The sequence below is a fragment of the Chinchilla lanigera genome, unplaced genomic scaffold (genome assembly GCF_000276665.1).
Source record: "Chinchilla lanigera isolate Chin_1 unplaced genomic scaffold, ChiLan1.0 scaffold00020, whole genome shotgun sequence".
Lineage (NCBI taxonomy): Eukaryota > Metazoa > Chordata > Mammalia > Rodentia > Chinchillidae > Chinchilla > Chinchilla lanigera.
The window spans coordinates 13,688,779-13,715,784 of NW_004955421.1; the positions used below are offsets into that span (position 1 = coordinate 13,688,779).

The 27,006-nt window shown below is 38.9% G+C and overlaps 1 protein-coding gene across 1 annotated transcript in view; it reads left to right on the plus strand.

Annotated features, from left to right (window-relative positions):
* The window catches only part of Cntn3 (contactin 3 (plasmacytoma associated)), a 319,768-nt gene continuing 292,762 nt past the window's right edge, over positions 1–27,006 (plus strand). Inside the window, exon 1 of the mRNA XM_005383763.2 lies at positions 1–30. The gene's annotated coding sequence lies outside the window, so the exon portion shown is untranslated. The remainder of the gene's footprint in view (positions 31–27,006) is intronic.

Below are 27,006 nucleotides of genomic sequence, written 5' to 3' on the forward strand. Positions count from 1 at the left end.
GGCGGGCGCTCTGCGAGCTCCGGGGACCAGGTAGGTCGGGGACGTCGGGCTCGGCTGGGGCGCGGGGATGAGCCGCCTGCCTGGGAAACTTTACGCGCTGCTTTGGAGCTTCCTTAGCCCTGAAGTTTGTTGACTAGGAAATGCACCCGACAGACGCAGAATGGAAGATGATTTTCCCAGCCGATTTATTGCGAGGGGGTTGTTTCTCTCCCTCTGGGGTGAGGATTGGCTTCGGGGTGGTGAGGATCCGCTTCCCCGGCTTGCGTGCTGGGAGAGGCGAGGACAGGTCCCTCAGGCTTGCCCTTAGCGTGGCGGATTTGGCCAGTGAAAGTTGAAAAATAAAAAGTTACGAGGCGGGGGGTGCCGAGGAAGAGTCCCGTGTGCATGGAGCATGGGTGAGAATGCGATACTTTTCTGCCACAAGCTCTCCGGACTCCTAGGTCCAAGGGAGCCAGGCTTGAGGATTCTTCCGTTACCAGTCAAGTTTTCCAGGCTGCATTTTCTTTCCGCTCACAAGTCTGCAGCCTTGAATGGATACCTTTTCGCGGTTAATTCGCACGTTTTCTCTGATGGACTGTAGTTCAGGTTCTTGAGCTTTGATCCGAGAGTCTGCTTCTGTGCTCTCCCGGAGTCCTACAGAGCTCGCCAAGCAGGTAACAGAACAGCAGAAACGAAAAACCAGGAAGTGGCAACCGGGCACCCCGAATTACAGCACCATCAGTTTTTTTTTTTGGTTTGTGCGTGCGTGTGTGTGTGTGTATGTGTGTGTGTGTGTGTAATGACGGAACAGTTTCTGAGCTCTGTGGAAAGCTCCTCACCGCTCACCAATCCGTATGTCCTTCCCTGTGTGGCATTTCCGTATTTCCGTACTGATTTACAACCAGGAGATGCGCTCAGAGGAATGATTTAATAACAAACCTTGCAGGTTACCGTTGAGGACAGCAAACCTCCAAACCTCTGTTCAGAGCCAAAGGGAGGGGAGCAGACAGAGCTCTGGGAAGAGGTACCCCGTCCTTTAACCTTAGCTCAAGCTGTGGGGAGACAGCTCACAGAGCCAGGGAAAGCAGTGGATGGGCATGTGTGATGTGCAGGAGATCAGAAACCCTGGCAGTGATAGTGAGTAAGTAAATCCAGAAATATGCTAAATGATTAAGCAAGAATAAGTAGACTCCTCTGTGCCGTAGTTTCTGTGTTCTCCCACAGAGATGAATATCACGCTAGCTGAAAGAGAATCTTGGTCCGTAAACAGACTGAAAACAGGAATTAATCAGAACAATGAGTCAGAGCCCATCAGAGATTGAAAGGGGAAGTAATTGCCTTTGAAAGAGCTATTATATCCCAGTATCAGTTAAACGTATTACTTTTGCTTTGCTAGCTGTGTTTACCAACACTAACCTGACTTTGGCTGAAATAACCTGGCACCTAGCTTGTGGGTTTAACCCTTTGTCCATGGTGGTACTAGGGAGAAGTTGTCTGCAGGTTAATATTCACGTCCAGTTATAGAACATTTGTACCATGCCTCATATATGCAAGTCACTGTTTGCAGCAGGGCAGGGTTTTGTAGATGTTGTTCATAAAAGCCATCGGAGAGGGTTCAACCTTCCTGAATGGTGAGATGTCTGTATAAAAATACGAATGGATCCAGGCACTTGAGATACTTGCTTGAAATCAGTTGAGAGTCAACATGTGGTATGGAGACCCCCCAAAGGGGTCCATATCCTCCAGGAAGATACAGCAAATTGCCGCACACTTTTATTAGGTGAGTGCTGAGGTTCAGTGCAAGTAAGTGGCTCTTGTGTCTGAAGGTAGGATAGCTGAATCACCGAGAGGCTAATTGATTTGCTGGGTAATGGATTCAGGCAATGGACTCCTCCCGGCAGTAGCATGCAGCCCCGTGTCCTTCTCGCTGTCTGGATGTCTTTAATGTCAGCTTGAAGACTTGAAGTCATTAAGTTTATTTCTCCAGAAGAACTCTAACTTTTAAGCATCTTTCACAACACAACTGGATAGCCCAAGTGTTTCTTAAAATGGCAACAAAATATTTAATAGCATCAAAGTGCTGAGCAATTTCAAGAAGAGAGAAGATTAGCCATGGACAACAAGCTGTAGCCTTTCAGTTGCTGATTTATGTTCAATTTTATCACTGTCACATTTCATATATGCCTAGTTATTACAAACTAATAGCCTCTTCGCTCAGCTAGCAAAATATGCATCTTTTTCTAAGTGCCTAACTCCTTCTCATTCATTCAGTACACATCTAGCTTTGTTTTTACTGCATAATTTAAATGTCCAACTTGAAGTTCTCATTAACTTCTAATATGTTTTGTGCTGAAAGAGTATATAGATATAATTGCCCCTTTCAAACTACCAGATCTGTATATCACTTTATTGTGACAGTGCTACAAAACAGCTATGCGATGACTGGCTCAATGTTCTGTGCTCTCCATTTCCCATTGGGTAAATGGTTAGCACTGCAATCGTGTTGATTTTATGCGGTGGAAGATATTTATATGGCAGGAGGACTTATTGATGCTGTGCGTCTTTGGTTGCTGTCTCTGATTTAGTCATTGCTGAGTCTACCTTGAAGCTGTTTTATCTTAGCCGGTTATTTTATTTCTTTGCAGTTAAGCATCTCTCAAGTGCTTGCCCATGGTTTGTAAAGTACATATGGGCAAAGCCATGCTATTTTAATTTGCATATATAGATTATTGTCATTTAGTGCTGATGGACTATCTCCCTTCTTAGGCTCGATAATAATGCAGTAGATATTATCCTTGTTGCAAAGATGTCTAGCAATAGTAATGGATATGGGATAACAAATCCATTTTAGAAATGCTTTGAAACTGAGATGTGACAATTTTCATTCTCAGATCTAATTTGTGTAAAATTTTCATAAGCAGATCACTTGGGCTAAGTGGTTTTGGTTTGAAATCCCACCCCCACCTCTCCCATCTTCCAAGCACAGTGGAACATTGCTTTGGAAAATTTGCTGCAGTAGAAATGCACTCCCTGGTTGAAACTTTGTATGCCGAGTTTCAATCCATAGTATGTTTTTATTTTCCTGCCTTTATGTACATGTTATAAACAAGAAATAAGGGTTTGTAATAGAAGTGCTGGCAGAACTTTATAGCATTTCAAACAGCTCTGCTCCTTGGAATGTAAATATTTGTAGCATCTTTACTGTGCAAGAGGCTGCCTTGCCACGAGTGAGGGAAAATTACAATTTTATTAAGTAGGATAAGATAATTCAGACAGTATGCATATTCCTTATTGGAGACATATTGGCATTTGAAGAAATAGATTATCTATGTTACAGCGATTCCACAGCACTCTCTCAGGTGCCTTTATAACTTAGATTGTAAATTTTCTGTTTTCTAAAGCCAGAGAACAATTTTGTCCTGTTTCTGTTCTAAGTTGCTTGGTTTTGATTGCCTTTCTGATGTTGCAGCATCAGATTAGTAACTCAAAATCCACTTTGCTTATATTACTAATAAATGACCCCGCCGGTATACTATTTTAATAGTATAAAGAATTCTTGGGGCATTACAGTTCTTCAGACATGCTAAGTTTGGAGAACCAGGACAACTCAGATCTCGTGTCCTTTGATTCTACTCTGAAAGACTTCTCACATTCGCCCACCACCTTCACCCACACCCCCTATGGCAAGTCACTGTTCTCTGTGTTGGGCCCTCTGAACTGTTTTCCCTGTCTTCTTTCTCGCTTCTTTCTCCAGATTATTCTGCCCAGCTGGCCCATTTTTTTTTAAATGTAAGTTGAACGAGTATTCATCTACTAAGAATGCTTTAATGGCTTTCTGTTGCACTTAGAATAAAATCCAGACAATTAGATATTACCTACAAAGCTTTGTGGGATTTAAACACTATGTTCAACACTTCATAACGCGCTTTTGGGAACAAGAGCTTTGTAAACTTACTTTCAGTTCAGCAGTTTTGTTTAGCTCTTTCCCACTTTAGGGATAGCACGGTCCTTTGCATGGTAGCCCCTGCAGCCATCATCCCTACACACGCGCATGCGCGCGCGCACACACACACACACACACACACACACACACACACAGTTTTTGGCTGTTGCTCATGCCTTGATCACAGTTTAAATACCATTTACACAGAGGGGGCTCTTTGGCTCTTAGATTTCTTTCCTCTTCTCTATTGGACACCTCTCCTACGCTCTTTCTGTTCTTTTCCTTCATCGCACTGAAGCTCATGAGAACTAAGTTTTGGGGATACCGAGTTTGCCTCCTGGGCCCATAGCAGCCTGTGACCAAAGGGCATATCAGGAAGATCCATATTCAGAAGTTCCCCGCTGACTTTTACAGTGTTTTCATGGTACATGGTTGTGAAGTCTGAGGTCTCTGGGACATCTGCTGCTTCAACCCCACTGTATCCCATAGGTTCATCATTTCAGGCTGCTTTCAGTGTAGATGATCCTTCTTTTCCTTCACTGTCATTGTGGCTTCTGTGGTCTGTGGCTCCATCTTCTCCCTTTGTCTTTGCAACCAGTCCCCTGATTAACAACACAGAACATTCATTAAGGTTCTCATATTCCATGCCAGAGTCTAAGCATTGCACTTCCTTTAAGGTTTTTACCTAAATATGCTTGTTTAAGAATCGCCTACCTCCCTCGCTCCTTCTCTTGCTCTAGTCAGTCTGACCAAAGGTGCTATGTTAATCCATAAGCCAGAGTCCCTGGGTCAGTGGATACCCACTGTCTAGAGATAAACATGCAGCAGCTTGTCTTGTGCTTTTACGTACCTCTACCCTGAGACAACACATCCAACTGTGGGATCTTCTTTACCTTCCTTGAAAACTCATCAGGACTCTTGGCTCCAGGGTCCTTGCATGGGCCTAGACCATCCATGGCTTCCCATCTCCTCCCCTCCTTCACATGTTCACTGTGGCTTCCCCCTGCCCCATTTTCAATGTGGTTTCTGCCAGTAAAGCTCTTGCCTTCCATCAGTCCCACGGGTCTGGGTGTACCCACCCATCCATTCCTCCCAAATGCTTCACCATCCTCCAAGCAGGTTAAAGCCCCGCATCCTCTGAGCTATTTATTCTTGTTATGCTTTATATCTAGGTGCCCCCCAAGAGCCTCCTGTGCTCCTAGGTGGGCTTTTGGAAGGTAATCAGATTATGGGGGCACGGATAACGAACTTGGTGCTAGGATGTGGGATCTGCTTTGGAGAGGCAGGTCATGGGTGGTGTGACTCCAAGGATGGATCTCCCTCCCCAACTGCCCCTTGGTCTGTATGCTCCCTGACAACCATGATGTGAGCAGCTTTCCTCTAAGACAGGGTCTCTCCCATACCATTACTGCCTTGGGGCCAGAGAACTATCATCCAAAACCTTTAAAAAATGTGACCCACGGTACTGTCAATCTGTCCTCCTTCAAATTGCAGATGTGGGGTATTTTGTCCTTGTGACAAGAGGGTGCTTAAATCAACCCTCAGCCATCTTTTAAATGTTTACTTTACAGGGGAAACAGATTAAAAGTTAGTATTGTACATTTGTTAATATCTGCCTTTGCTCATTCTTTAGGGTTGGAAGTCAACCACAAATTAGGACTTTGGTAAATATTTGTGGAATGAAATTCTGCTGTCTTTCCTTGGCATGAAACTCTGCTGCAGTTTTGTTGGTGCTTCTTTCTTGTTCTATAATTTAAAGTTATTTTGGTGTATAATGGAAAGATTTCATTTTCCTTGCACGGTTTCTGAGGGACAAACCATGAGCTGACAACAGATAAAAATCTTGATTTCATCTCAGTTTAGAAAATTCTGTGACAAACATGTGCTGCAAAGGAGGCACAAATTAAAAGTTGCTCAGTCCTGAGGGCTGGCCCTTCATGTAGTGGAGCTCATTTTAGTCTGAGGGAATAATTTAGAATTCTCAAAATCCATTATTTTATTAGATTAAAATACCAATGTGTGAAATAAATGAGTAAATGACCAACGCACAGCTAATCAAAAGTATGTCTTCCTACATTGTAAATAATTACTTAGAAATGGGCGAAAACTTTGAGGGACTTGAGAAGATTTATCAGTGATCTGTCCAAAACAAAAGCTCCCCTCTTAGTGCTGAAATGTTTCATTTCTCTTTCTATGATTTCCAATTTATTTTCCTTCTGCAGAAGTATTCTGGGGTGCTGTTGAACTGACAGAAATTCCTTGGCCCTTGTAAGACTTAATTGAGTCATGCTGGGGTAAAACTTGTTAACATGCAGATTTAAAATTTTATTTTAAAATAATTATAAGCTTGGAGAAAATTTCAAAAATAGTACAAAGAATTCTGTGTATACCTCCGTCAGCTCTCCCTGAGGTTATGTTGTAGACAGGTATAGAGTAACATCAGAACCAGGAAACTGACGTGAATACATTAACGTTAGCTAAGCTACAGACAGCGTTCAGTGTTTTCCAATTTTAAAACCTGATTTCATTAGCACTGTATATGTGTAGCTTTACGCCATTCTATCCCATGTATGTATTCATGCATCTGTCATTTTGATTGAAAGAATAAATGTCCTGGGAAGCTTGCATGTTAGCATCCACTAACATAATATTTTTGCTAGTGTCTTAACATCTCCATAGACCTTCTTCTGTAGAAATATTTCTTCTTAAATACCACCAATTGCTTCACGTTGGCAATGCCTGTATGTAAATGTGGCTGTGGAAATACAAATCTTGAGGTTTTTCTAAACCTGAATGTGACATTTGGACGGTTTTCTGTGGTCATCTGTTTGGGAATCTGGGTTGAGTTTTCATACTACATTTGAAAAGTTCTGCAGATAGCACATATGTTTATTTATTTGTGTGATTAGACTTGGGCAGGGAAGGCAAGCAAAGGCAAGAGCCCGACTGAATACTTCTTCGCATGTTCTTAGGGAATTGCATTCTGTTTTTCTTTCTTCCATAGAAATAGTCAGTCCTTAAAATAACTTAATGCGTTGCAGAAGATGGTAATGACACTTTTCAGGCAATTAAAATCAACCTGAACAATATCACTAGTGATCTAATCCGATGCCTGTTACTCACTTGGCTTGGTCAGGTCGCTAAATGTAAAGCAGCGGGAAAAGGCTGATTTCCAGTCCTCGTTACTAATTCTGGTGAATATTCTAAAGGCTCTGGAATACAGATAAGGTGTATTTGTACCAAAATTGGGTGTGTGTGACAGATCCTCCCTCACCCCTACTCATTCCCGTAGCCTACAGAAGCTTTTACATTTGCATATATTGGACAATTTAAGTCATTTTTCTCTACTACTCTGAGCGAAACCTTGCTAGGGTTTCTTCTGGTGTAAGTAAGACTCAAAACTGTTTGAAAAGACCAGGTGGCTTTGAAATTTGAGCTTTATAGGCCAGAGGTTCTCTTTCTTTCTCATTCCATTAAATAGAATTTCTTATATGCTATGTAAATCTATACCTGTTCATATGTAATATTAATTTATTGGATGAATTCACTAATAGCAAATAGCATTTTCCTCTATGCATTTTTTTCTATAGTGTTTCATGGCAATATAACTTTTGGAAAAGGAAAAAATGAGTTTCAATATATGAGTTTTATTACATCATGAAACAACGCACATATGCTGTGAAGGTGCTTAAAAGTAGAAGGTGTATTTCTGTATGATGGGAAATTCTAGAATGTAGAGATTATCTTTTTCAAACAGTACCATACTTCCCTGTTGCTGTAGACATTTTTACATTATGATTTGCTTGGGAAATCCTTTTGTCATTTTGGTAGAATTACTTATGGGGGTTTCCTCGTGTCTTGTTTTTTCTATTCTTCCACATTTATGATTTCATTATTTCCTTGCCATCTTTCTTACTACCCTACTTTGACTTACTAAACAACCACCCCATACAAACACTTGGATGTGTGCACACTTATGCACTAACACACATTGCACAAGATGTATATTAAGATGGGGGGTGTAATGAACTCCAAAACATAAAAATTGTAACGTAAGAAATACAAACATTTTGTGGACTTTCAAGCAAAAAAATTAAAATCACATGAGAGAGAAACATTTTGCATTGTGTGTAGGATTAATATGTCCCTGTTATTTAGTTTCGTCTTCTTGTGCTGTTGCTGTTGCTGCTGCTGCTGCTGCTCCTTCCTCCTCCTTTTCATCTTCCCCTTCCCTTCCTCTCCCTTTCTTTTCTTACTTTCCCTGATTATTTTAGGGCTATATTTTAAAGTTGACACATCATTATTGATCCTTACTGGGTAAATTATTTCAATTATCTCCAATTGAAAATACTACATTTTTTTGTTTCTTGTTTATAAGGTAGAGGATCGGATGGGATCAGAGAGATTCATTAAATTTGGTCGTCAGAGAGGCATAACTGCAGAAAAAGATAAAATACTCATCATTCCTGGGTAGACTGTTGGGAAGGATGACACCAGTACCTTCTTTGACACTTTACCTTCTGACTCGCCTTTCCCTTCAAGCAGTGGAGTCTGTTTCCATATTCCCGTAAGCTGAGGTGGCCTATTGTGAACTGTGGGCCTCAGTTAGGAGACTGAGGACCTTCTGGTCATGTACGTTTCCTATCCCAAGTCACTCTGTGAAGAAGGCCAGGCAAGCTTTAAGAGTGAGTCTACTAGATGGAACCAGTAGTCAAAAGGGATAGTGCTATGAGGTAAGATCAAAATATATAGTGAATGGTTAATAAAAATTATCACAGTAGATAACCAATAATATTTTTGAGGAGCCTCCATACTGTTTTCTGTAGTGCATGCACTAATTAATATTCCTACCAACAATGTACAAGAGTAACTTTTCTCCACGTCCTTGCCAGAACTCGCTCTTCTTCATCTCAAAATAGCCATCCTACCAGGTGCCAGGTAATGTCTAACCATGGTTTACATTCGCATTGCTCCAATGATTAGTGATATTGAATACCTTTTCATGTAACTGTTGACCATTTGCATGTCTTTTTTTGATAAATATCTTTTCAGATTTTTTGCCACTGTTTTTGACTGTACAGAACCTTTTCAGTTTGCTGTAATTCTATTTGTTTTCATTTTATTGCTTATGCTTTTGAACTCATTTCCAAAAATTCTTTGTCTAGACCATTGTCATCAGTCTTTGTTGTTTAGTTTGCTCAGTAATGTTATGTTTTCAGAGCTCTCCTTTACATCTTTAACCTATTTTGAACTGATTTTTATATGTGGTTCGAGAGAGGGCCTAACTTCACTCTTCTCAATAGGATGTATGAATCCTGTTGTCCAAAAATAATTTATTGAAAATATTTTCTTCTCCTTATTATGTCTTTTCAGCACCTTTGTTGGAATCAGATGACCATAAATGGATAAATTTATCTTATGTATTCTCTATTCTGTTCCTTTTGTCTATTTGTCTGTTTTATGCTAGTACCATGCTGTTTTGATTGCTGTATCTTTGTAATGTACTTTGAAATCAGGCAGTATGTTGCCTCTATTTTGGCACTTATTCAAGTTTTTTTTATATTTGATTTTTTTTTTTTTTGTCTTTTTTTGAGACAGGATCTCACTATGCAGTTCAGGCTGCCCTTGAGCCCACTTTGTAGCCCAGGCTGGTCTCAAACTTACAGCAATCCTCCTTTCTCAGCCTCCTTAGTGCTGGGATATAGGCATGTGCCACCATGCCTGGCTTTCTTTTGTATTCGAAGTCTTTGTGGTTCCACATATATTTCAAGTTTGTTAAAATTTTTTGTGAAAAATGTTATTCTGGAATTTTGATAAGAGTTGTATTGAAACTATGGATTGCTTTGGATAGTATAGACATTTAAAATATATTTTTCTAATCTATTAACATGGGATATCTTTCCATTTATTTGTACCTTCTTAATTGCAAACACATTATAATTAAATAACTTTTTATAAGTGTATATAACTAAATAATTTGAAGTCTTCCCTCTTCTTTGCTGTTTCACAAATGCACCACTCAGCATTAGTTTTGGGAACATACAACCCACACACTCAGTGACTTCTAAGAACAGCCAACTCATCTGTGTTGCTTCAAGCTGTGAGTCATCTGCAGATCAGCACATCTGTCTTCTGCTCCGTGGATGGACTCTGTGGCTGATCTAAGGGATTCTCATTCGAGGATACAGGCTGAAGGTCAGACTCTGTCATGTAGGCTGTACTCCATGCAGGTCCAGTAATTCAAGGCCAGCATAGCCGTCCCCCATCTGCTGGGATCAGCAACTGCAGATAGCTAATAAGTTCATCTCTCCTGGAGAATTTTTCTTTACATTACAGTATTGTCTCAGCTAAGCTTATGTCTCCAGGATTTTGGTGCATGATTTGACTGAAAGATGCATGGGCACAAAAACCTGGGTTGCTTTAATTCGGACAGCTCTGAAGACAATCCCAGGCTAAGATGCCCAGTAGGATCAGATACATCCTAAATAGCAAGTGCTTTAACTCTCAGCATCTTTTTATTTCTGTTTATGCTTTTACTTCCTTACAGTGATTCTCAATCTCAGTCTCAGAGTCCCCTCTTCTTAATCCAATTCACCTTAGGTTTTTTCTCTAGAGAATCCAAGTTAGGAAAAGCTCTTATCTGGGACATACTGTTTGTGTTTCAGAAGGCAGAAACACAGGATATTTAGGTAAACCGTTCAGTAACATTCTAAACTTCATCTAGGGTTTGGCCATATATCAAGCAAAGTGTTTCATCTTCCTTTAATCAGAAGTCACAGAAGCAAAGGACAGGGATAAGCACATGTTTCTAAATAGTAATATCGTTTCCTCCTGTCTACCACTCAGGATCATCCATACAGAACATATTCCTAGGCACTTGTACTCATGGTACACTTATCCCCTGTGTCTCAGTCAGTTTTATGTTGATATAGTAGAATACCTCAGAGTAGGTAATTACACACCTAAATATTGCATGATTTCCCTTACATGAGAAATCCAACATATGAATACATTAAAGAACAAAGTAAAAGGACCTAGATCTTTAGCAGAGACAGAGGGAGCAAAGAGGAAAGGCTGGGGAAGGAGATGTAGAATTAGGATGTGTTATGTACTCATTCCAATTCATCACAGCGAATGTAATCATGATACACTGAAGCATGTGCTAATAACAGTAATTTTAAAAAAAGAAAACGCTTGTTTTGATTTCTGGTTCTTAAGGCTGAGCAGTCTAAGATAGGGGCAGTCACATCTAGCGAAGGCCATCCTGCATTTCCAGTGCAGAGAACAGAGGGCAAGCAAGCAGTGTAGAAAAGGCAAAACAAGAACTGGGTGTGGTGGTGCACACTTCTAAGCCCAGCACTGTGAGAGTCTGGGACAGGAAGGCTGCAAAATTTGAGATCAGCCTGTGCAATTTATCAAGACCTTAACTCAAAATGAAAAATAGAAAGAGGACTTGGGCTGTAGCTGTGTACAAAGGTCCTGAGTTCAATCCCTAATACCAGAAAGAAAATAAAGGAGGTCAAATACTAGTGGAAGGCTTGCTTTCTAAAAACCTGCTCTGGTGATAACAACTCCAGTCCCGAGTGAGCAAGAGCTAACTCATCTTGGAGGCCATGTCCTCATGACACACATACACCTACTAGGCTCCACCTCTAAACTCCTGTCGCATTGCGGAATTGAGCCTCGCTGTGACTTTGGTGGAGACAAACCATAATCAAAACATATCATCCTCCATTAGAACTATACCACCTAAGTCATAAGGATAGAAGTCAAAAGATTTTGTAATAGTCTCTGCATCTTATTGCATAAGTGAGAAAAGCTGATCCAGACCATTACTAGTACATTTAAGCTTCTGTTAGGCCCTGGCGTGTATCTTGTAGACCAACTACCTATTGAAAAATTACATGGTCAAGATAATAGGCAGAGGTATCTACTACACAAATAGGTTGGGGATAGAGAATGAATATTTGTGAACAAAAATGTGGTCTATCCATATGAGTCAGTTATTCTACACTAATTCTACATAGTAAGAACTGACACAGTTTCAGTAGTCAAAGCAGGAGCAGTTAATGTAGCTTTCACCCTTTCTGATTGGCTGGGGTGGTTCTGCTGAGCTCAGTCATGTTTGCTCATGGTTTTATGGTCAGCTGGGAGTGGGCACATCTAATCTAGTCTTGCTCAAGCTGCAGGCCTGTGTTGCTCTGTTCTTTTCATTGTGGGGCTCTGGACAAAGGAGTACCTGTAGCTCTCTGGTGGAAATTATTTTCATGCCAATTGCAGAGGTAGGAAAAAACCAGTACTGTGGAAACAAAGTCTCTTAAGACCTTGCTTTGCAAGTGGAATATTATCACTATAAAAAGAATCATGGCCAAGTGCAAAGCCAAAAGTGGGGAATTATCCTCTTTCTTCTTTAGTGGGAGGAATTGTAGTCACATGGCGCAGACATAGGAAGAGATGAAGAATTTGGGCCAATAATGCAATCTGCCATACCACCAACCTCATATCCATTAAGCATTATGAATGCCCTGTGGATGTTAGTTGTCTTTCAAATTAGGAACAGGAAATGTGAAATGTCATTTTATTGCCTATGAATGAATTATAGCTCACTAATTGCTGCCTAAGAGAGGGAGTCCTGGGTGAGGCTCGGGGATACACGGAGGTAGAAAGCATGTGGAAAGCTTTCAGAGAGCATGTGGTCCAGCTGAGGAAACTAACATATGTTTTGGATATTTAGTAAACCGTTCTTAGTCTGTTTTTCCCAGTAGTAATGTGTATGCTTGTTAATGCAGGTAAACTGTGTCTGCCTCTTCAGAGTGTGTGACCTAAAAAAAAAAAAAAATGAATTGACTTCTCTAAGTCTCAAGTTTTCCATCTATGAAGTTTGATTGGTTTCCACTGTATAAATTTGTTGTAAAGTAAGGCCAGACTCTTGACAAAACCTAGTGAATGCTACCTTTTGAGGTGTAGAGTTGTACTGGTATCACTGTCTTATTTTAATATACATTTTATAGACAGTCATAGAATAATAGTGATATGATATGGTATATGCTAAAAAGTGTTGGGAAGAACATCATACTGCCTCTTGTTGAGGAGTGGCTGGCATGGTTGAAGAGATTGTTTGCTATCATCTTTACAGTCTCCAATGCCAAGAGAATGACTTAAATTTACATATGTTCTAGATTTTATTCTAGAGGTTTTCACAGTACTGTTTATGGATATGCATAATATAATACCTATTCTGTAAATCTGCTGTCTTGAAATAAAATGAAAGAGAACAAGGCTTGTAAAACCTGAATTTCCAAAACTTCCAAATAACTCATGCATCCTATCATCTTTACCATTGTTACATTTATTTTTGATATTGCTTGAGTTATTTAATTTTATGATTAACAACAATAAACAGAAATTAATCTTGATGAGTGAATTAAGATGAAATGTGTTGCCAGCAAGAATGTCTTTTAACATTACATTTGTTTTAAATGCATGGTGATGGTGTTTTACTGGCTTTAAAATTTACACACAAAATACAAATCCCTGAAAAAGAAACTCCTTAGTCCACAGCAATGCAAGTTAGCAAGAAGTTTTCCTCCTATCTGAATGCTACCCTAATTTCATCTGTTTTTAAAAATAAATGTGCTGATCAATACCATGAATAATTAAGTGAAAGGAGTTGTGGGATTTGGGGCTGCTTTCCTTTTAGTAATTGTAAATTCCATTTCACAAAGCCACAGCTCTGTAGCAGGGAGGAACAAAGTCTGGGTTACTCCTTATTCATTAAAAAAAAATTCTGCCCGATAAAATGTAGTTCTGGAAGGATTTTTGCTTAGGAAAGATTTTTCGCTTGGAATATAGAGACGTGTCATGTGTATTAATCACACGAAGAGGTTTATACATTTTAAGAAATTATTACTCTAAGGAAAGTGATGAAGTCTTCACCAAATGGTGACAAAGTGTGGTTTCCTGACTCAGGAAGAACCCTAGTATACATCTGATTGAGGGGAGCTTGTGAATTGATTGATAGAGTCCTTATGTGGGACCTGTGAACTGATGGGGAGTGGAGAACCTTTTCCATGTTTTCATTAAACTGTGGCCTTAGAATTCTGTATAAATGGAACGATGGTGTGCTTAAATTGCTAGTATAGTTTGGAGGATAGGAGGGATCTGATCGAATCTCAGGGTACCATTGATCACACTTCCTTTAAAGGTAAAGGATTAATCCATGGTCACTTCCTGTCTTTGTGGCATGGCTGGATACCGTGCTGAAGACTTTGAACCTCTGCCTCATAAATAGTGATGTTCTCTTATGACTGAATTATAGGATTTCCAGTTTGAAGTATCCTTGGTGTTCAAGTCCATTGCATTCTATGATTTTCAATTCATTGATTGGGGGCAGGTGCACTGATCTAAATTTTGGTACTAAATTGTTGGTTTTTGTTTGTATATTGTTTAGTACCTTTGCTAAATAGGAAGTGAAGTTTTGAATGTTACCCAAAGTACTGTGTGTTTAATAGTACAAGGGACTTAGGAATTGTTCATTAGCAAATTACCCTATATCTCTGCCAGCCCTCATGGCAGCCCTCTGCTAGCCCTTATATCTCCAGGAAGCATAAAATAAGCTGTTTACAGTCTGTTCACTCTCTGCCTGTGCTTTTCTGCTCATCCCTCTCACTGGCCACAAGTTAGGGGAATAAAATGCTTGCTGTGGAGTGTCTTCTCTTGTCTCCCGTGTTCTACAGGTCTCTTTCCCTTTCTGCATCCTTCATCTTTTCCTCCACCCCAGAGAGTGAATTGTCAGTCATTCTATCTCCAGTTATTCCATTTAGTGTGACTTGAAGGTGGGAGGGTTTTGGAAGACATGTTCTGTCAGAATTTCCAAATGAAAAAATCCAAATCAGTGAGATGTCTTGCTTTATCAAGATCTCTTGTTCTTTGTAACAGATACTAAATAGTAGAGTCTGAAGCTGATATTGTTCCCATTCTTAAAACATTTCCAACCTGTAACCAGATGAGGTAAGGTTCTTGTATGGGTTCACTTTCTTAACTATATAGTCTTGGAAAGTTAAACCCAGTGAGTTTTAACTTCATGTGTATAATCAACTTCTTGTAGCTCTGTGAAATTTAAAATAACTCTGTCTAGCACTGGGCACTTGATCATTCGTAGTTCTAATCTTTCTGCATGAATAGTCTGTCCTCCACATTAGTAAAAACAGTGAACCTTCCTGTGAGCGCTTATATTTTATAGCACCAACAGCGATTCGACACTAGTATGTTCACATTTCTGGAAATGTAAGTTACAAGCAACATGCCTGTACACCGTTCTTTGTTTTTCACAAGCAAATCACCTGTATACCAGAAATTGTTAGAAAACACAAGAGAAAATGGAGTTTCCCTTCGTTCAGTCACTTACATGACTTGAAATTAGAGCAATGATTCAGGAGAAGCTGAGATGAGACTATCACAAAGCTCATGTATTATGTATGTCAAACCACAAAAAAGTCATTAATTAGCCACAATGTATTACAGACTCCTTGTCATAAATTGTTCTAAAGTGAAAACAAATTTGCCAAGCTATAAAACTCTCAGTTTGTTTGCTAGTCAGAATTTGTGTGCTATCTTCTGAAAAGAAAACACAACAAAAAAACATTTGGCGTCCTATACTATATAAATTAGAATATTGAGCCAATTTACATATTCATTTACATTTTACTAAGCTAAATTTATTTTAAGGCTCTATGCATGTCTAGAGCATAGTAGGTGCTCAATAACTGCTGGTTTTGTGAGGTCATAAAAGGTAGCAATTGTTGACTTAGATATTTTTACATATTTTTGTGGAAACACATGAAAAAAGAGATTTCCTAGGGGGAACTTATCATTGATGAGAAATATAAAATCCAGAGTTTTAGGGTTTGAAAAAGAGTTTATTAAGAGTGGTAGAGATTAGTTCCCGTTAAAAGTGACCTGTAGTCATTTGTTGTGAATACAGTCTCTGCTATGAGTCTGTGCTTTACCTTTCTTCCCTTTCAGAAAAGTGACCCAGAATACAAGCTAGAGCAAAACCATGTAGGACAGCGAAACTTTGAAGTTCAGGGGCAAGGGAAAGCGGTTGTGTTACTGTCTTTAATTTCTTAAAGTAAGAATCACTACATACAATGTGTGTGTTGAATTTGGTTACTCTGTTTGCTGAGTCATGTTTAGGCTAGGTAAGTTTTTTCCCAAATCTTAAATCTAATTTGAACCCTCCTGTTTTCATGAATCAACATTTCTTATCACACTGTCTATGGAAAGCAGTAATCAGTGACCTGTGATTCTTTTTTTTTCTTTTCTTTCTGGTACTGGATATTGGACCCAGGGCCTTTATACTGATATGCATTCCAAGCCACTGTATTTTTTTTTTTTTTTTGAGACAGGGTCTGAGGAAGTTGATGAATTGCCCAGGGTGGGTTTCAGCTTTCTATCCCCGTGCCTCAGCCTCTCAGAGTGCTGCGATGACAAAACTGTACGTCCATGCCTGCTACCACACCCAGCCAACCTGTGATTTTTTTCCCACTGTCTTTCTTGATACCACTAAACTTCTACAGCAGGTTGCTCATGCCTGCCTCTTCATTCATCCTTCCTCTGTGGCAGTAGCCTTCCAGGCTGCCTTCCTGCCCGGCCACAAGGGGAGCGGTGTTCATGAAGAGCACAAGCCGCTTCTTAATGTCAAGTTCTGTGGTTGTTCTTGGCCCTTGTTTCTTTGCAACTAGTGGCATTTTACTCCTGCTCTCCACCAGCTACCTTCCCCCCTGTGACTTTTATCCCATTGAACTTTTGGAGTTCTTCCTGTGTCTCCAACTGTTTCTCCATCTGGGTGGTTTTTATCCTCCTTCCCTTGCTTGATGATACAGATTTTCTCAGCCTTTGCCTTGACTCCTTCCTTCCTTCCTTCTTTCCTTCCTCCCTTCCACCCTTCCTTCCTTCCTTTTGTGATAGGGTCTCATCCTTCCTTCCTTCCTTCCTTCATTTCTCTCTTTCTCTCTTTCTTTTTCTTTCTTTCTTTCTTTCTTTCTTTCTTTCTTTCTTTCTTTCTTTCTTTCTTTCTTCCTTTCTCTCTCTCTCTCTTTCTTTCTTTCCCTTTCTCTCTTGCCGTCTCTCTTCCTCTTTCTCCCTCTCTCCCTCTCTCTGCCTCTCTCTCTCTCTCATGAGGGAGCTCATCCCTCCCCCAGCTCTGGTCCTTCTGTGTCCTGCTTATGTATTATCTCCTTCCTGCGCTGAGTCACATTGCTCACTGCTGCTCGACATCTTTATCTGAACATCTCATCATTGATCAAACTGGAGTGTATCTGGGCCTTACCGCGTCCTTCTCCCCAGACATGTCTTTCTGTCTTACACTTCCCTATCCTGTCTCGGGATCATCCATCTTCCTTGTCAGGGATACCAGAAACCTCGAATAACCCTTGATTCTCTCTTCACCTCCCAAACCTGGTCACTCGTGGTGGACACTGCATTCTTCTGCACAGTGTCCAGCTAGCCATCGCCCACACCCACATCAGCCTTCGCTAGCACATCTCAGAGACCACAGCTGCTGCCTCCATGCCTTCTCCTCTCCCCATCTCACCCTCCATGGTTGGTGTGAATTATCTCAGATTACAGCTATGTTCACACCCATTTCACACTACGGAACTGTGATAGCTTCCTGTTGCTTGCAAGAAAAGTGAAAAAAAAAAAAAAAAAAAAAAAACGGAATTGCCACTTTGGTGTTCCAGGCTTCCCACATTTCAGCACGGGTATTATTCTTTTCATTCCTCTTCTCAGAGTTAGGGCTCTTCAGACCTCCTCTGTAGAGCTAACCCGTGGTAACACTCCCTTTATGGAGAGCCATAAAATCAGGTATAACACACTTATATGACTTCAAAGAAGCCAATGTAAAACCCTAAATGCACCACAAGCAGAAACAGAAGGAAATGACTTTGCAATAGGATCTGTTGTTTTAAGCTGTAAATAGTTGGCCATGACTGTCCCAGAAACTATGTTTGGATTGCAAGGGCTTGTATCTACTTGTTATAATTAAACTGGGATTTCAGAGAACTAGGACAGTAGTGAACTAAAATCTGAGTCATTTTGCTTCATATTTGATATTTAAAGTGGTAACTAAGTATATATATATATTTGATATTCAGAGTATATATATTTGTGTATATTCATAGCAGCTCTGTGACTGCGATGGCTTCAGGCCAAACAGCACCACTGAACCGGGTTTTTGACCAGGATCCCCTTAAAAATATAGTTGCCAATGGTAATGTGATTTTCTGAAACAGAAAGCAACTCTTGGTGACATATGAACATTACAAATTCAGCCTTCCTTGGATTGATATCAGCATTACATGCACATATAAAGACCATGAAAATATTTGTAAATTTAGATAACAGTACCAGGGGCAGGAGGTGTAGCTCAGTGGTAGAATGCTTGCCTAGTGTATGATGGTTAATTTTGATGCCTAGGAGATTAGTGAAACACACTTTGGGGTATGTCTGTGTGTTTCCTGAGACAGTTGGCGTATAGGTCAAGGAGCTGAGCAGGTAGACCCACCTTGGATGTGGCGGGCACCATCCAACAGCATGGGGGCTTACATGAACAAAAGAAGAATGAGGAAGCTCATAGCAATACTCTCTGGCTTTCCGGTTCTCATTCTGCTTTGCAACTGCCGTATTTGAGGAGCTTTCTTTTACAATGCTATTCCACCTTGACATTCTCCCTCACCTCAGGCCCACAGCTTTGGAACCAGGTAACCATGGACTAACACCTCTGAAACTAGAGCCAGCATAAACCTTGCCTCTTTTTAGTTGTGTGTGTGAAGTGTTTTGACCCAATGGCAGAAAGCCAACTATCACAGCTACCTTGCACAAGGCTCCAGCACTGATCCAATGCCACATGAAAATAAAAACAAGACAAAGCAACGATAAATAGATTTTTCTCTCAGATGACTATCTCATTTAAAAGCCACATGGACATTGCATTGCTGGACATCTTACCTCCAAGACCTTGGTATTTGCCAACAAGTCAAATAAAGTGCCCCCACTGGTTCTCCAGAAGGGGCAGGAACTCATAGCCAATTCTCTGAACACTGCACAGGCATCCTTGCCTCTTGCTGTACATTCATTCACCTTTTCTTCTCCGTGCCCAGCCTCTCCTGAGGTTAATCATTTTTTTGATCGTTAAATGCTCATCTATATGCAAAGTTTGGACTCTGATCCTTGTTCTGCTTTAAGTGCCCTATGGTAATTCAGTGTTGGTGCTGTGTTTCTATGTGTTTGCTTTTCTTTTTTCCCCCACACGCATATAGTGCTTTCCAGTATTAGAAATATACTTTTAGTTGAAAATGTCAGATATCAAGTCAACATGGCTCAGTCTTCTACCCCTGTTGTTTCCACATATATTGGTTCTCTTATTGAAAAGACAAGGATAGACATTACTGCACAGGGTGCGGATCTTGGAGTTAACAGGGTTCACTGCCCAGCGGTGTTTGTAGCTCTCTTTCTCTTTTTGCTCATGTGTTAGTCAGGCAGCCTCAGTCCTTAAAGTCATTCTCCCTTAGTATGATTAAAGCTTATGTCTTGCTCAAGCTACACATCCCACGTAAGTGGCAGGTGCTATCTGCCCCATGAGTGTCTTAGGAACCCAGGTTGACAGAAATGCAGTTTTGGCTTGCAATGATATGAAAAGAAAATACGGCCGATTTTTCCAGTTGTCTTCAAGCTCGTCCCAGAGGAGACACAAGTCATTTCTGCTCACATGCATTGACAAAAATGACAAAAATGGACGTGCTCACAGTCAAACAAGGATGCAGTCCTACTGTGTGTCCAACGAGGAAGGAACTCCATGAAACCATAATATATGCAAGCAAGTCCTGATACTGAACAAAGTTGGGTTTCCTTTTTGACATCTGTATCTGCTTGTAGGTCTCCTATTTCTTGGATTTTTGTGAGATTATGGAGAAATAGAAAAGCTTCATCACATGGAGGGAGAGAGGCTGGAAGACACAGTTCATCAAAGCAATGTTCAGGCTGACTAGGTGCTGGCTAGCAGAAGCACACACACGCCCATACTCCCTCAGTGAATTCACAGTTACTTAGGAGAAGATCTCTATCTGTCTCATACTAGGCAGCATTCAACACAATATCTTACGTAAATTGTTGCTTCATTCACTTACAACATGAAGTGTCTACAATGCTTATTAAAACATATATCAGGAACTTTCAATTGCCTTATATGTGCAAATTCATTGACTCCTACAGCCATCCCTTTAGGTAAGTACCATGCTTTGATCACTTGGAAGGACTGATTCGCGGGTTGATGAAATCACTTAATCAATGTCTTAAAGCAACAAATCCTTCTGTAGCAATAATTTGAACCTAGTGAGAAAAGCTCTGTGCTCAATCACAATAATTATTAATCAGTCACTTGCCATATTTTCTTACTAAATTTTCCCCCACACTGTACAATGTATACTTAAACTGTACATGTTTTGATTCAGTATACTACAATGATGGAAGTTAAGAGGCAGAGAAAAGGGTATTAATTCTATGAGGTGAAGGGGAGTGTTTCTGATGGTCAGGTAAGGAAGTTAAGAGGGGTGTTTATTTTAGCAGTTTTCTCCACTCTTGCTTTATTAATGAATTTGTTATGATTTCTTGATTAAATGTCTTTTTGGTTGGAAACCTCCTCTAACAGTAGATCCCTGTCACCAGAGAGGAACAAATATTTTGCTAAGAGGTTTTCTTAGTTCTGGCTTCTCCATAGAGAAAACATGGTCCGAGCCTACATACCCTGCTTTGTTTGCTCTCTTGTCCTGTTCCAGCAAAGATAAGGATATTTTGCTTCTCTTTGTGGTTTGAAGACGTAGAACAGCTTGTCACAACTTCCGAAATCTTTGAGGAAATGAAGTCTGAATGCCAAGACAGTAATTTTACCATTATCCCAGTGGCTTGGTATTCTACTTTATACATTGTAATTTTAACAAGGAAGTTACAAGAAAAGAATTTCATACTGTGCCTCTGTGGAAAGGTGAAATGAAATAAAATATAATTCTCATTTGTTCCTCTGTACTTCATTTTGACAGCTAAGAAAGCTGTCTTAAGTGGGCATGAATAGATCCCTTTTTATCTGTATTTATGTGACATTAAAATATATTTTTAGCTTTGGCTGTTTGAAATGTTAAAATCATTAGATTTCTTAAGACAGCATTTATATTTTGAAATAAATATATATATGAATAGCTGCAATGACTGTATTGCTGTTGTCTGATAGTGTATTGAAATGAACAGTTCATGCTCACAATTGTTTATGTTCTGGTCGACTTTGCATGCTTGTGTCTGGTGGTCTGAGCAACTGATTTGAAGGTATCAATATGCCATGGAATTACAATGGTGAACGCCTACCATCCTGTCTAGTGAAACTCTCTAATACCTCTAATGGTTTACAGAAGAAATATTTTCTTAATCTCTTTAATGGTTTGAGCAATCTTTCATTCTTACATCTAATCATCTGAGCAATATAGTTGAGGATAGCAGTATGCAATGTAACAATCACTGTTGATTTGTACTAATTTGTCTTGAGACCCTGTATCACTTTGAATGTTTTTGCTTTGATTTGTTTATGTTCGTGACACTGGTATGCTGCTACTGTTCTATTTTTTTGTTTGTTTGTTTCTCATGTACTCCTCTCTTTAAAATAAAAAAAAGAAACGATTAAGATTTTGTAAAACTGAGAACTTGAGTATCAATCTTACAATATGCCTTAAAATGTACAGATACTTCATATTTGATGATTGAGTCATGTTTTTATATTTGGCACTACAGCAGACAGTGTTACTCTGTGAAGTTTTAGATCAAGTACAAGGATAAAATTAGATTCAGTTTATTATTGTGTAAAAGATGGTCAGTTATTTTCTTGTTCAAAACCTGATTTCAAAATGAGAAACCTAATGCAATTTAAGACTACAAATGTCAGTGAATGATTAATTCTGTAGCTTGTAAGGGCTTAATTTCCACAGTTCTTTTACAGAAAATCCATAGAGTTTGGACTTATGTACAGTTACTCCTTAACATTTAAAGTAATATGTATTAGATACTCCTGCTTCTGTCTCACTCATACATAAAAGGAGTACAGAATTTACAACTTAATTTGTCATTCTCCCAGTAACTCTAATTTGACTTCATTTGCACATGTCCACACTTGTGACTTACAGACATGGACCCATCAGAATCCTTAAATCTAACGACTCTCCATGCATTTGTAGAGAATCTCAGCTACAGTATTTTATTAAAGGTATATACTGCTTCCCACTTTCATTCTTTCAAAGAAAGTTATAAAAGGGAGGAAACACTACTTGTATTAGATTAAAAAGGAAAACCGTTTTCTTCTGTTTGGGCTTTAAGTACTGTGTGAAGTAGGTATAGCCTCCATACCCCAAAATCCACTGGAGTGATTCGTGCTAGTCATTCTAAGCCCTGACTTACCTTTCTTATAGAAACCCCAAGAAAGCTGCATTCTCTGCCTGCCCTGCCTCCTGGTGCTGCCTCTCTGCTGGCTCTGACCCTTGCCCATGGCACAGAATGGCCTTTTTTAAGGCAGAATGCTTCATAGGTCTTTTTCTATACATTAGCTGGTTCATACCATCATTTGGTTACCTCCACAAGTAAAATCCCACAGGAAGAAATAAAACATTGGTAAATATGTATTATATAAGTATTTGTGTACCAGTCAGTTGTAGTCATTTTTTAGTTCTCTTGAGTAAATGCCTGAGGAGAGAATGTGTGTGTCACTGAGTCACACACAAGCATTCACACACACACACACACACACACACACACGCACACACCCACGGAGTTGGTGTCCACAGTGGTTGTAGAATTTGACATGCCACCTGCCATGTTGGGCATTCCTGTGACTACACTCTTTGCCAGCATTTGTCAGTATTTTTATTTCAGCCATTCTAAATGAAAAGTGCATTGTACTATAGTTTTAATTTGCATAACTAATGCTGTTAAGCATCTTTTATATGCTAATTTATCATTTATATATCTTCTAGGGGAAGTGTTTGTTCAAGTCGATTGCCCATTGTGGCTTTTATGTTTTCATCATTTACTTATATATTTAGCATATAAGTGTGCTGCTAATATTTTTTTCCCAGACTGTGGCTTGCCTATTAATTTTCCTGATGATGGTTTTATGAGAACTTTTAAATTTGATGAAATCTAGTTTATCATGTTTTAAAATTTTGAAATTAACATTTTGCTTGACTGCTACGGTCATAAAAATACTCTCCTATGGATTCTTCTGAGAGCTTTATGATTTGATGTTTTATTGTTAGACTTACAAACCTTGTCAAAGAAATATTTGTTTATACAGTAACACAAGGCTTGGGGATCATTTTAAAAGTAATATCCACTTTCAGCAACATTTAATACTAAGACTTTCCATCCCATGTATGACTTGGTGTCTTGGCTGGAAAAAAAAGGACAAAAGAAGGGAGGAAGGGAGGGAAGGAGGAAGAGAGAGAGTGTGCAAAGCAGGCAAGCTAAAGTGTTCAACATCATTAGTCATTCGAGAAATGCAAATTAAAACAACACTGAGATTCCACCTTACCTCAGTAAAAATGGCTAGCATCAAGAAATCAACGAATAACAAATGCTGGCGAGGCTGTGGAGAAATAGGAACCCTTCTCCACCGCTGGTGGGAATGCAGACTGGTGAAACCACTGTGGAAGTCAGTTTGGAGATTCCTCAGCAAACTAGGTCTAGAGGTCCCATGCAACCCAGCTATTCCCCTTCTGTGTATTTTCCCAGAAGATCTGAAAACATCATATCACAGCAATATATGTGCACCTATGTTCATAGCACCACAATTTGTAATTGGAAAATGTGGAAGCAACCCAAATTTACATCCATTGAAGAATGGATAAAAAAAATTGTGGTACTTTTATATAATAGAATATTACTCAGCTCTAAAGAAAGATAAACTCGAGGCTTTTACAGGTAAATGGTCACAACTAGAGATCATACTCATAAGTGAAATAAACCAGACCTCCATTTGTAAGTAATGTGTTGTCTCACTAGCGTAAGAACCTGAAAGACTGAATAAAACTTAGGAGGTATGATAGACATTGTGAAATAAAAGGAAACTGCTCGAAAGTAAAGAGCACCTGGGGTGAGGGAAAAGAGAAAAGAAGGGGAAATTACACATATACAGGAAATTATCCTGTATATATATACAGGATAGCTAACATAGTTGCACTACTGATTTCTATCACTTTACTGAAAGGAACAGTTAATGATTTCTTATTTGATCAGTCTTGCATGTCTCTATTTGTTTTCCTGAGAAACCACTTTGAAGATATCAATAGGTAATACAATAACCCTTGTTAATTTCTTACTACTTTGTAATTCAGTATTGCTTGTATTCTTCTTATGCTATTTTGCAAATGGGTGTCTGTTAATATGTTTTCCTTTTATTTTTAAAATAAATTTTAAAAAAGCAAACAAGCTAGCTAACTAGCTACCTTATTTGGGGTCTAAACTCTATTCTCTTGTACTGATATAGTGGTCTGTTGTTATGTGAGTTCTACACTATCTCAGTTTTAATCTGAAATCAGTTACTGTGAGTCTTTCAGTTTCTTTTCTTGAATTGTTTTTGGTGCTTGGAGGTCCTTTGCCATTTCATGTAAGTTTTAGAATTATCTATTTCTTTAAGAAGACCTGTTGGTCTTTTGAAAGGAATTACATCAGAAATACAAGCCATGTCAGGGAAAATGAATATCTTTACAATACTGACACTGTCGGTCAGTGATCAGAGCCTGTCTCCCATTTATTTAGGGTATCTTATAAATCTCAAGTATGATTGTGACTTTCAGTGTATGAATATTGCATGCATTTGTTAGATTTATTCCTGGGAATTTAATATTATCATGTGATGTAAGTGCAGTTTTTAAACCTTTATTTCCAATTTTTTCATTAATATGTTTAGAAATACAAGTGGTATTACGATTTTGTATTTCGCAGCATTGCTCATTCACATTCTAATTCGAGTTTGTTTTCTCTTTTTAGACTTTAAGAGATGTTTCTGATCCACAATTCTATCATTTATGAAAACTGCCAATTTTACATTTTTTTTTTCCTCTCTGAATACCTTCTATTCTCTTTGTTTGCTTTACCACACTGTCTAGGACCTACACGATAATGGCAGCTAGAAGAGTGAGAATGGGTATTCTTGCCTTCTTGCTGATAGTAGAGCAAGAAAGGCTGAATTTTCAGCATCAAGAATCCAATCTGGGATGAGGGATAGAGGGGAAAATTGGGTGAGAAGCAGAAGTAAAAATGATTATGATGTGAGATGTATACCTACCATTTCCCAAGATGACTGCGGTTTCTGTGGATTGTAAACAAATACCAGTTAAAATAGCTGTGGGTTTTTTTTGTTTAAATCTTACACTGAGGCAGCTTATTCTATTATTTTACTGAGAATTTTATCATGAAAATGATGACCATTTTTGAGGTACTAGGGATTGAACCCATGGCCTTTGCACTGAGCGACATCCCCAGCTTTTGTTTGTATGTTTGTGACAGGTCTCATTAAGTCACTGAGTTGCCTAAGATGGGCCTGGAGTGCTAAAATTACAGGAGTGTGCCACCATGCCTGGGTTTTCATAGTCTTTTTCTTCTTCTATTGAAGTAATTACTTGTCTTTTTTATTTTGGTAACATGGCATATTATACCGATTGGCTATTTGAACATTAAATTACTTTTATATTCTGGGACAATCCAGATTAAAAATATTTTGGTATGTTTGATTTGTTAGTATTTTTAAATTTTGTGTATTTTTAAGCTTTTAAATGCTTTGAAAATTACTTCTTGAGAAAATATTGGCCTGCAGTTTTCTTTTCTTGTGATATGTGTTAAGGTTTTGGTATTTGTATGACACTAGCCTCATAAAATGAGCTAGAAAGTGTTCTTTATGGTTTAAAGGGTTTTGTGTAAGATTTGCATTATTTTCCTTATATTGCAGTTCTCCAGTGACGTCTGTTGACTGAAGCTTTCTTTATGGGAACTGTTTTTACTATAGGTTTAGTTTCTTTAGTAGATCTGGGTTTATTTTGATTTTCTACATCACAGCGTTAACGGTAGTAATTTGTGTTTTTGCGGTAAGTTTTGCTTTATTTCAGCATTACTGAATTTACTGGCATGAAGCTGATCACATATTTCCCCTTACTTTCATTGTAATGTTCTTAAGGGTCTGTTGTGCTATTGTCCTTTTTATTTCTCCTTTTACATTTTATGTTCTCTCCTATTTTTTCTGAGCCGTATTGCTAGCAACTTATCAACCTTACCAAAATACTCAAAGAAACAATATTTTACTTTGTTGATTTTCCCTGTGATTTCCCCTTTATGCATTTCATTGACTCGTGCACTTTTAAAATAGTATTTTCTTTGGTACATTTATTTTGAGTTTCATTAGTTCTACTAATTTTGCTTCTTAAAGTGAGACTATCGATCGTGGATTTTAAGCTTTTCTTTCTGTTGAGTTAAAACTATAAACTTTAGTTACTGCTTCCTCTGCAATGCAGTTTTTAAATATTATGGTTTTATGATTTCAAAATACTTTCTTATTTACCTGGTTTTTTATTGAGTCCTTATGTTATTTAGAAGTATAACTAATTTTCTAATATTTATGGGTTGATCAGTTATCCTTTGCTAATTTCTAATTTAATATTTCTGTGCTGAGACAGCCTACTATTGCTTCAGTCCCTTGATGTTTTTACAACTTGTTTTGTGGAGCAACATATGGTTTGTGTTGGTGAATGTTCTAAATGTATTTGGAAAGAATGTATGTGCTGGTGGTGTTGGGTTAGAGCTTTAAATGCCACTTGGGTGTAACTGGGTGTGTCTGTGCTTCTACCAATTTTTTTAGGGAGGGTAGACTTTTGGATCTGCTTGTTTTATCTATGACTAACACTATTTTGAACATCTTTAACTATTATTGAGGACGCTTCTGTTTCTCTGTTTAGATCAGTCAGTTTATACTTATGGTATTTCAAAACTCTGTTGTTAGG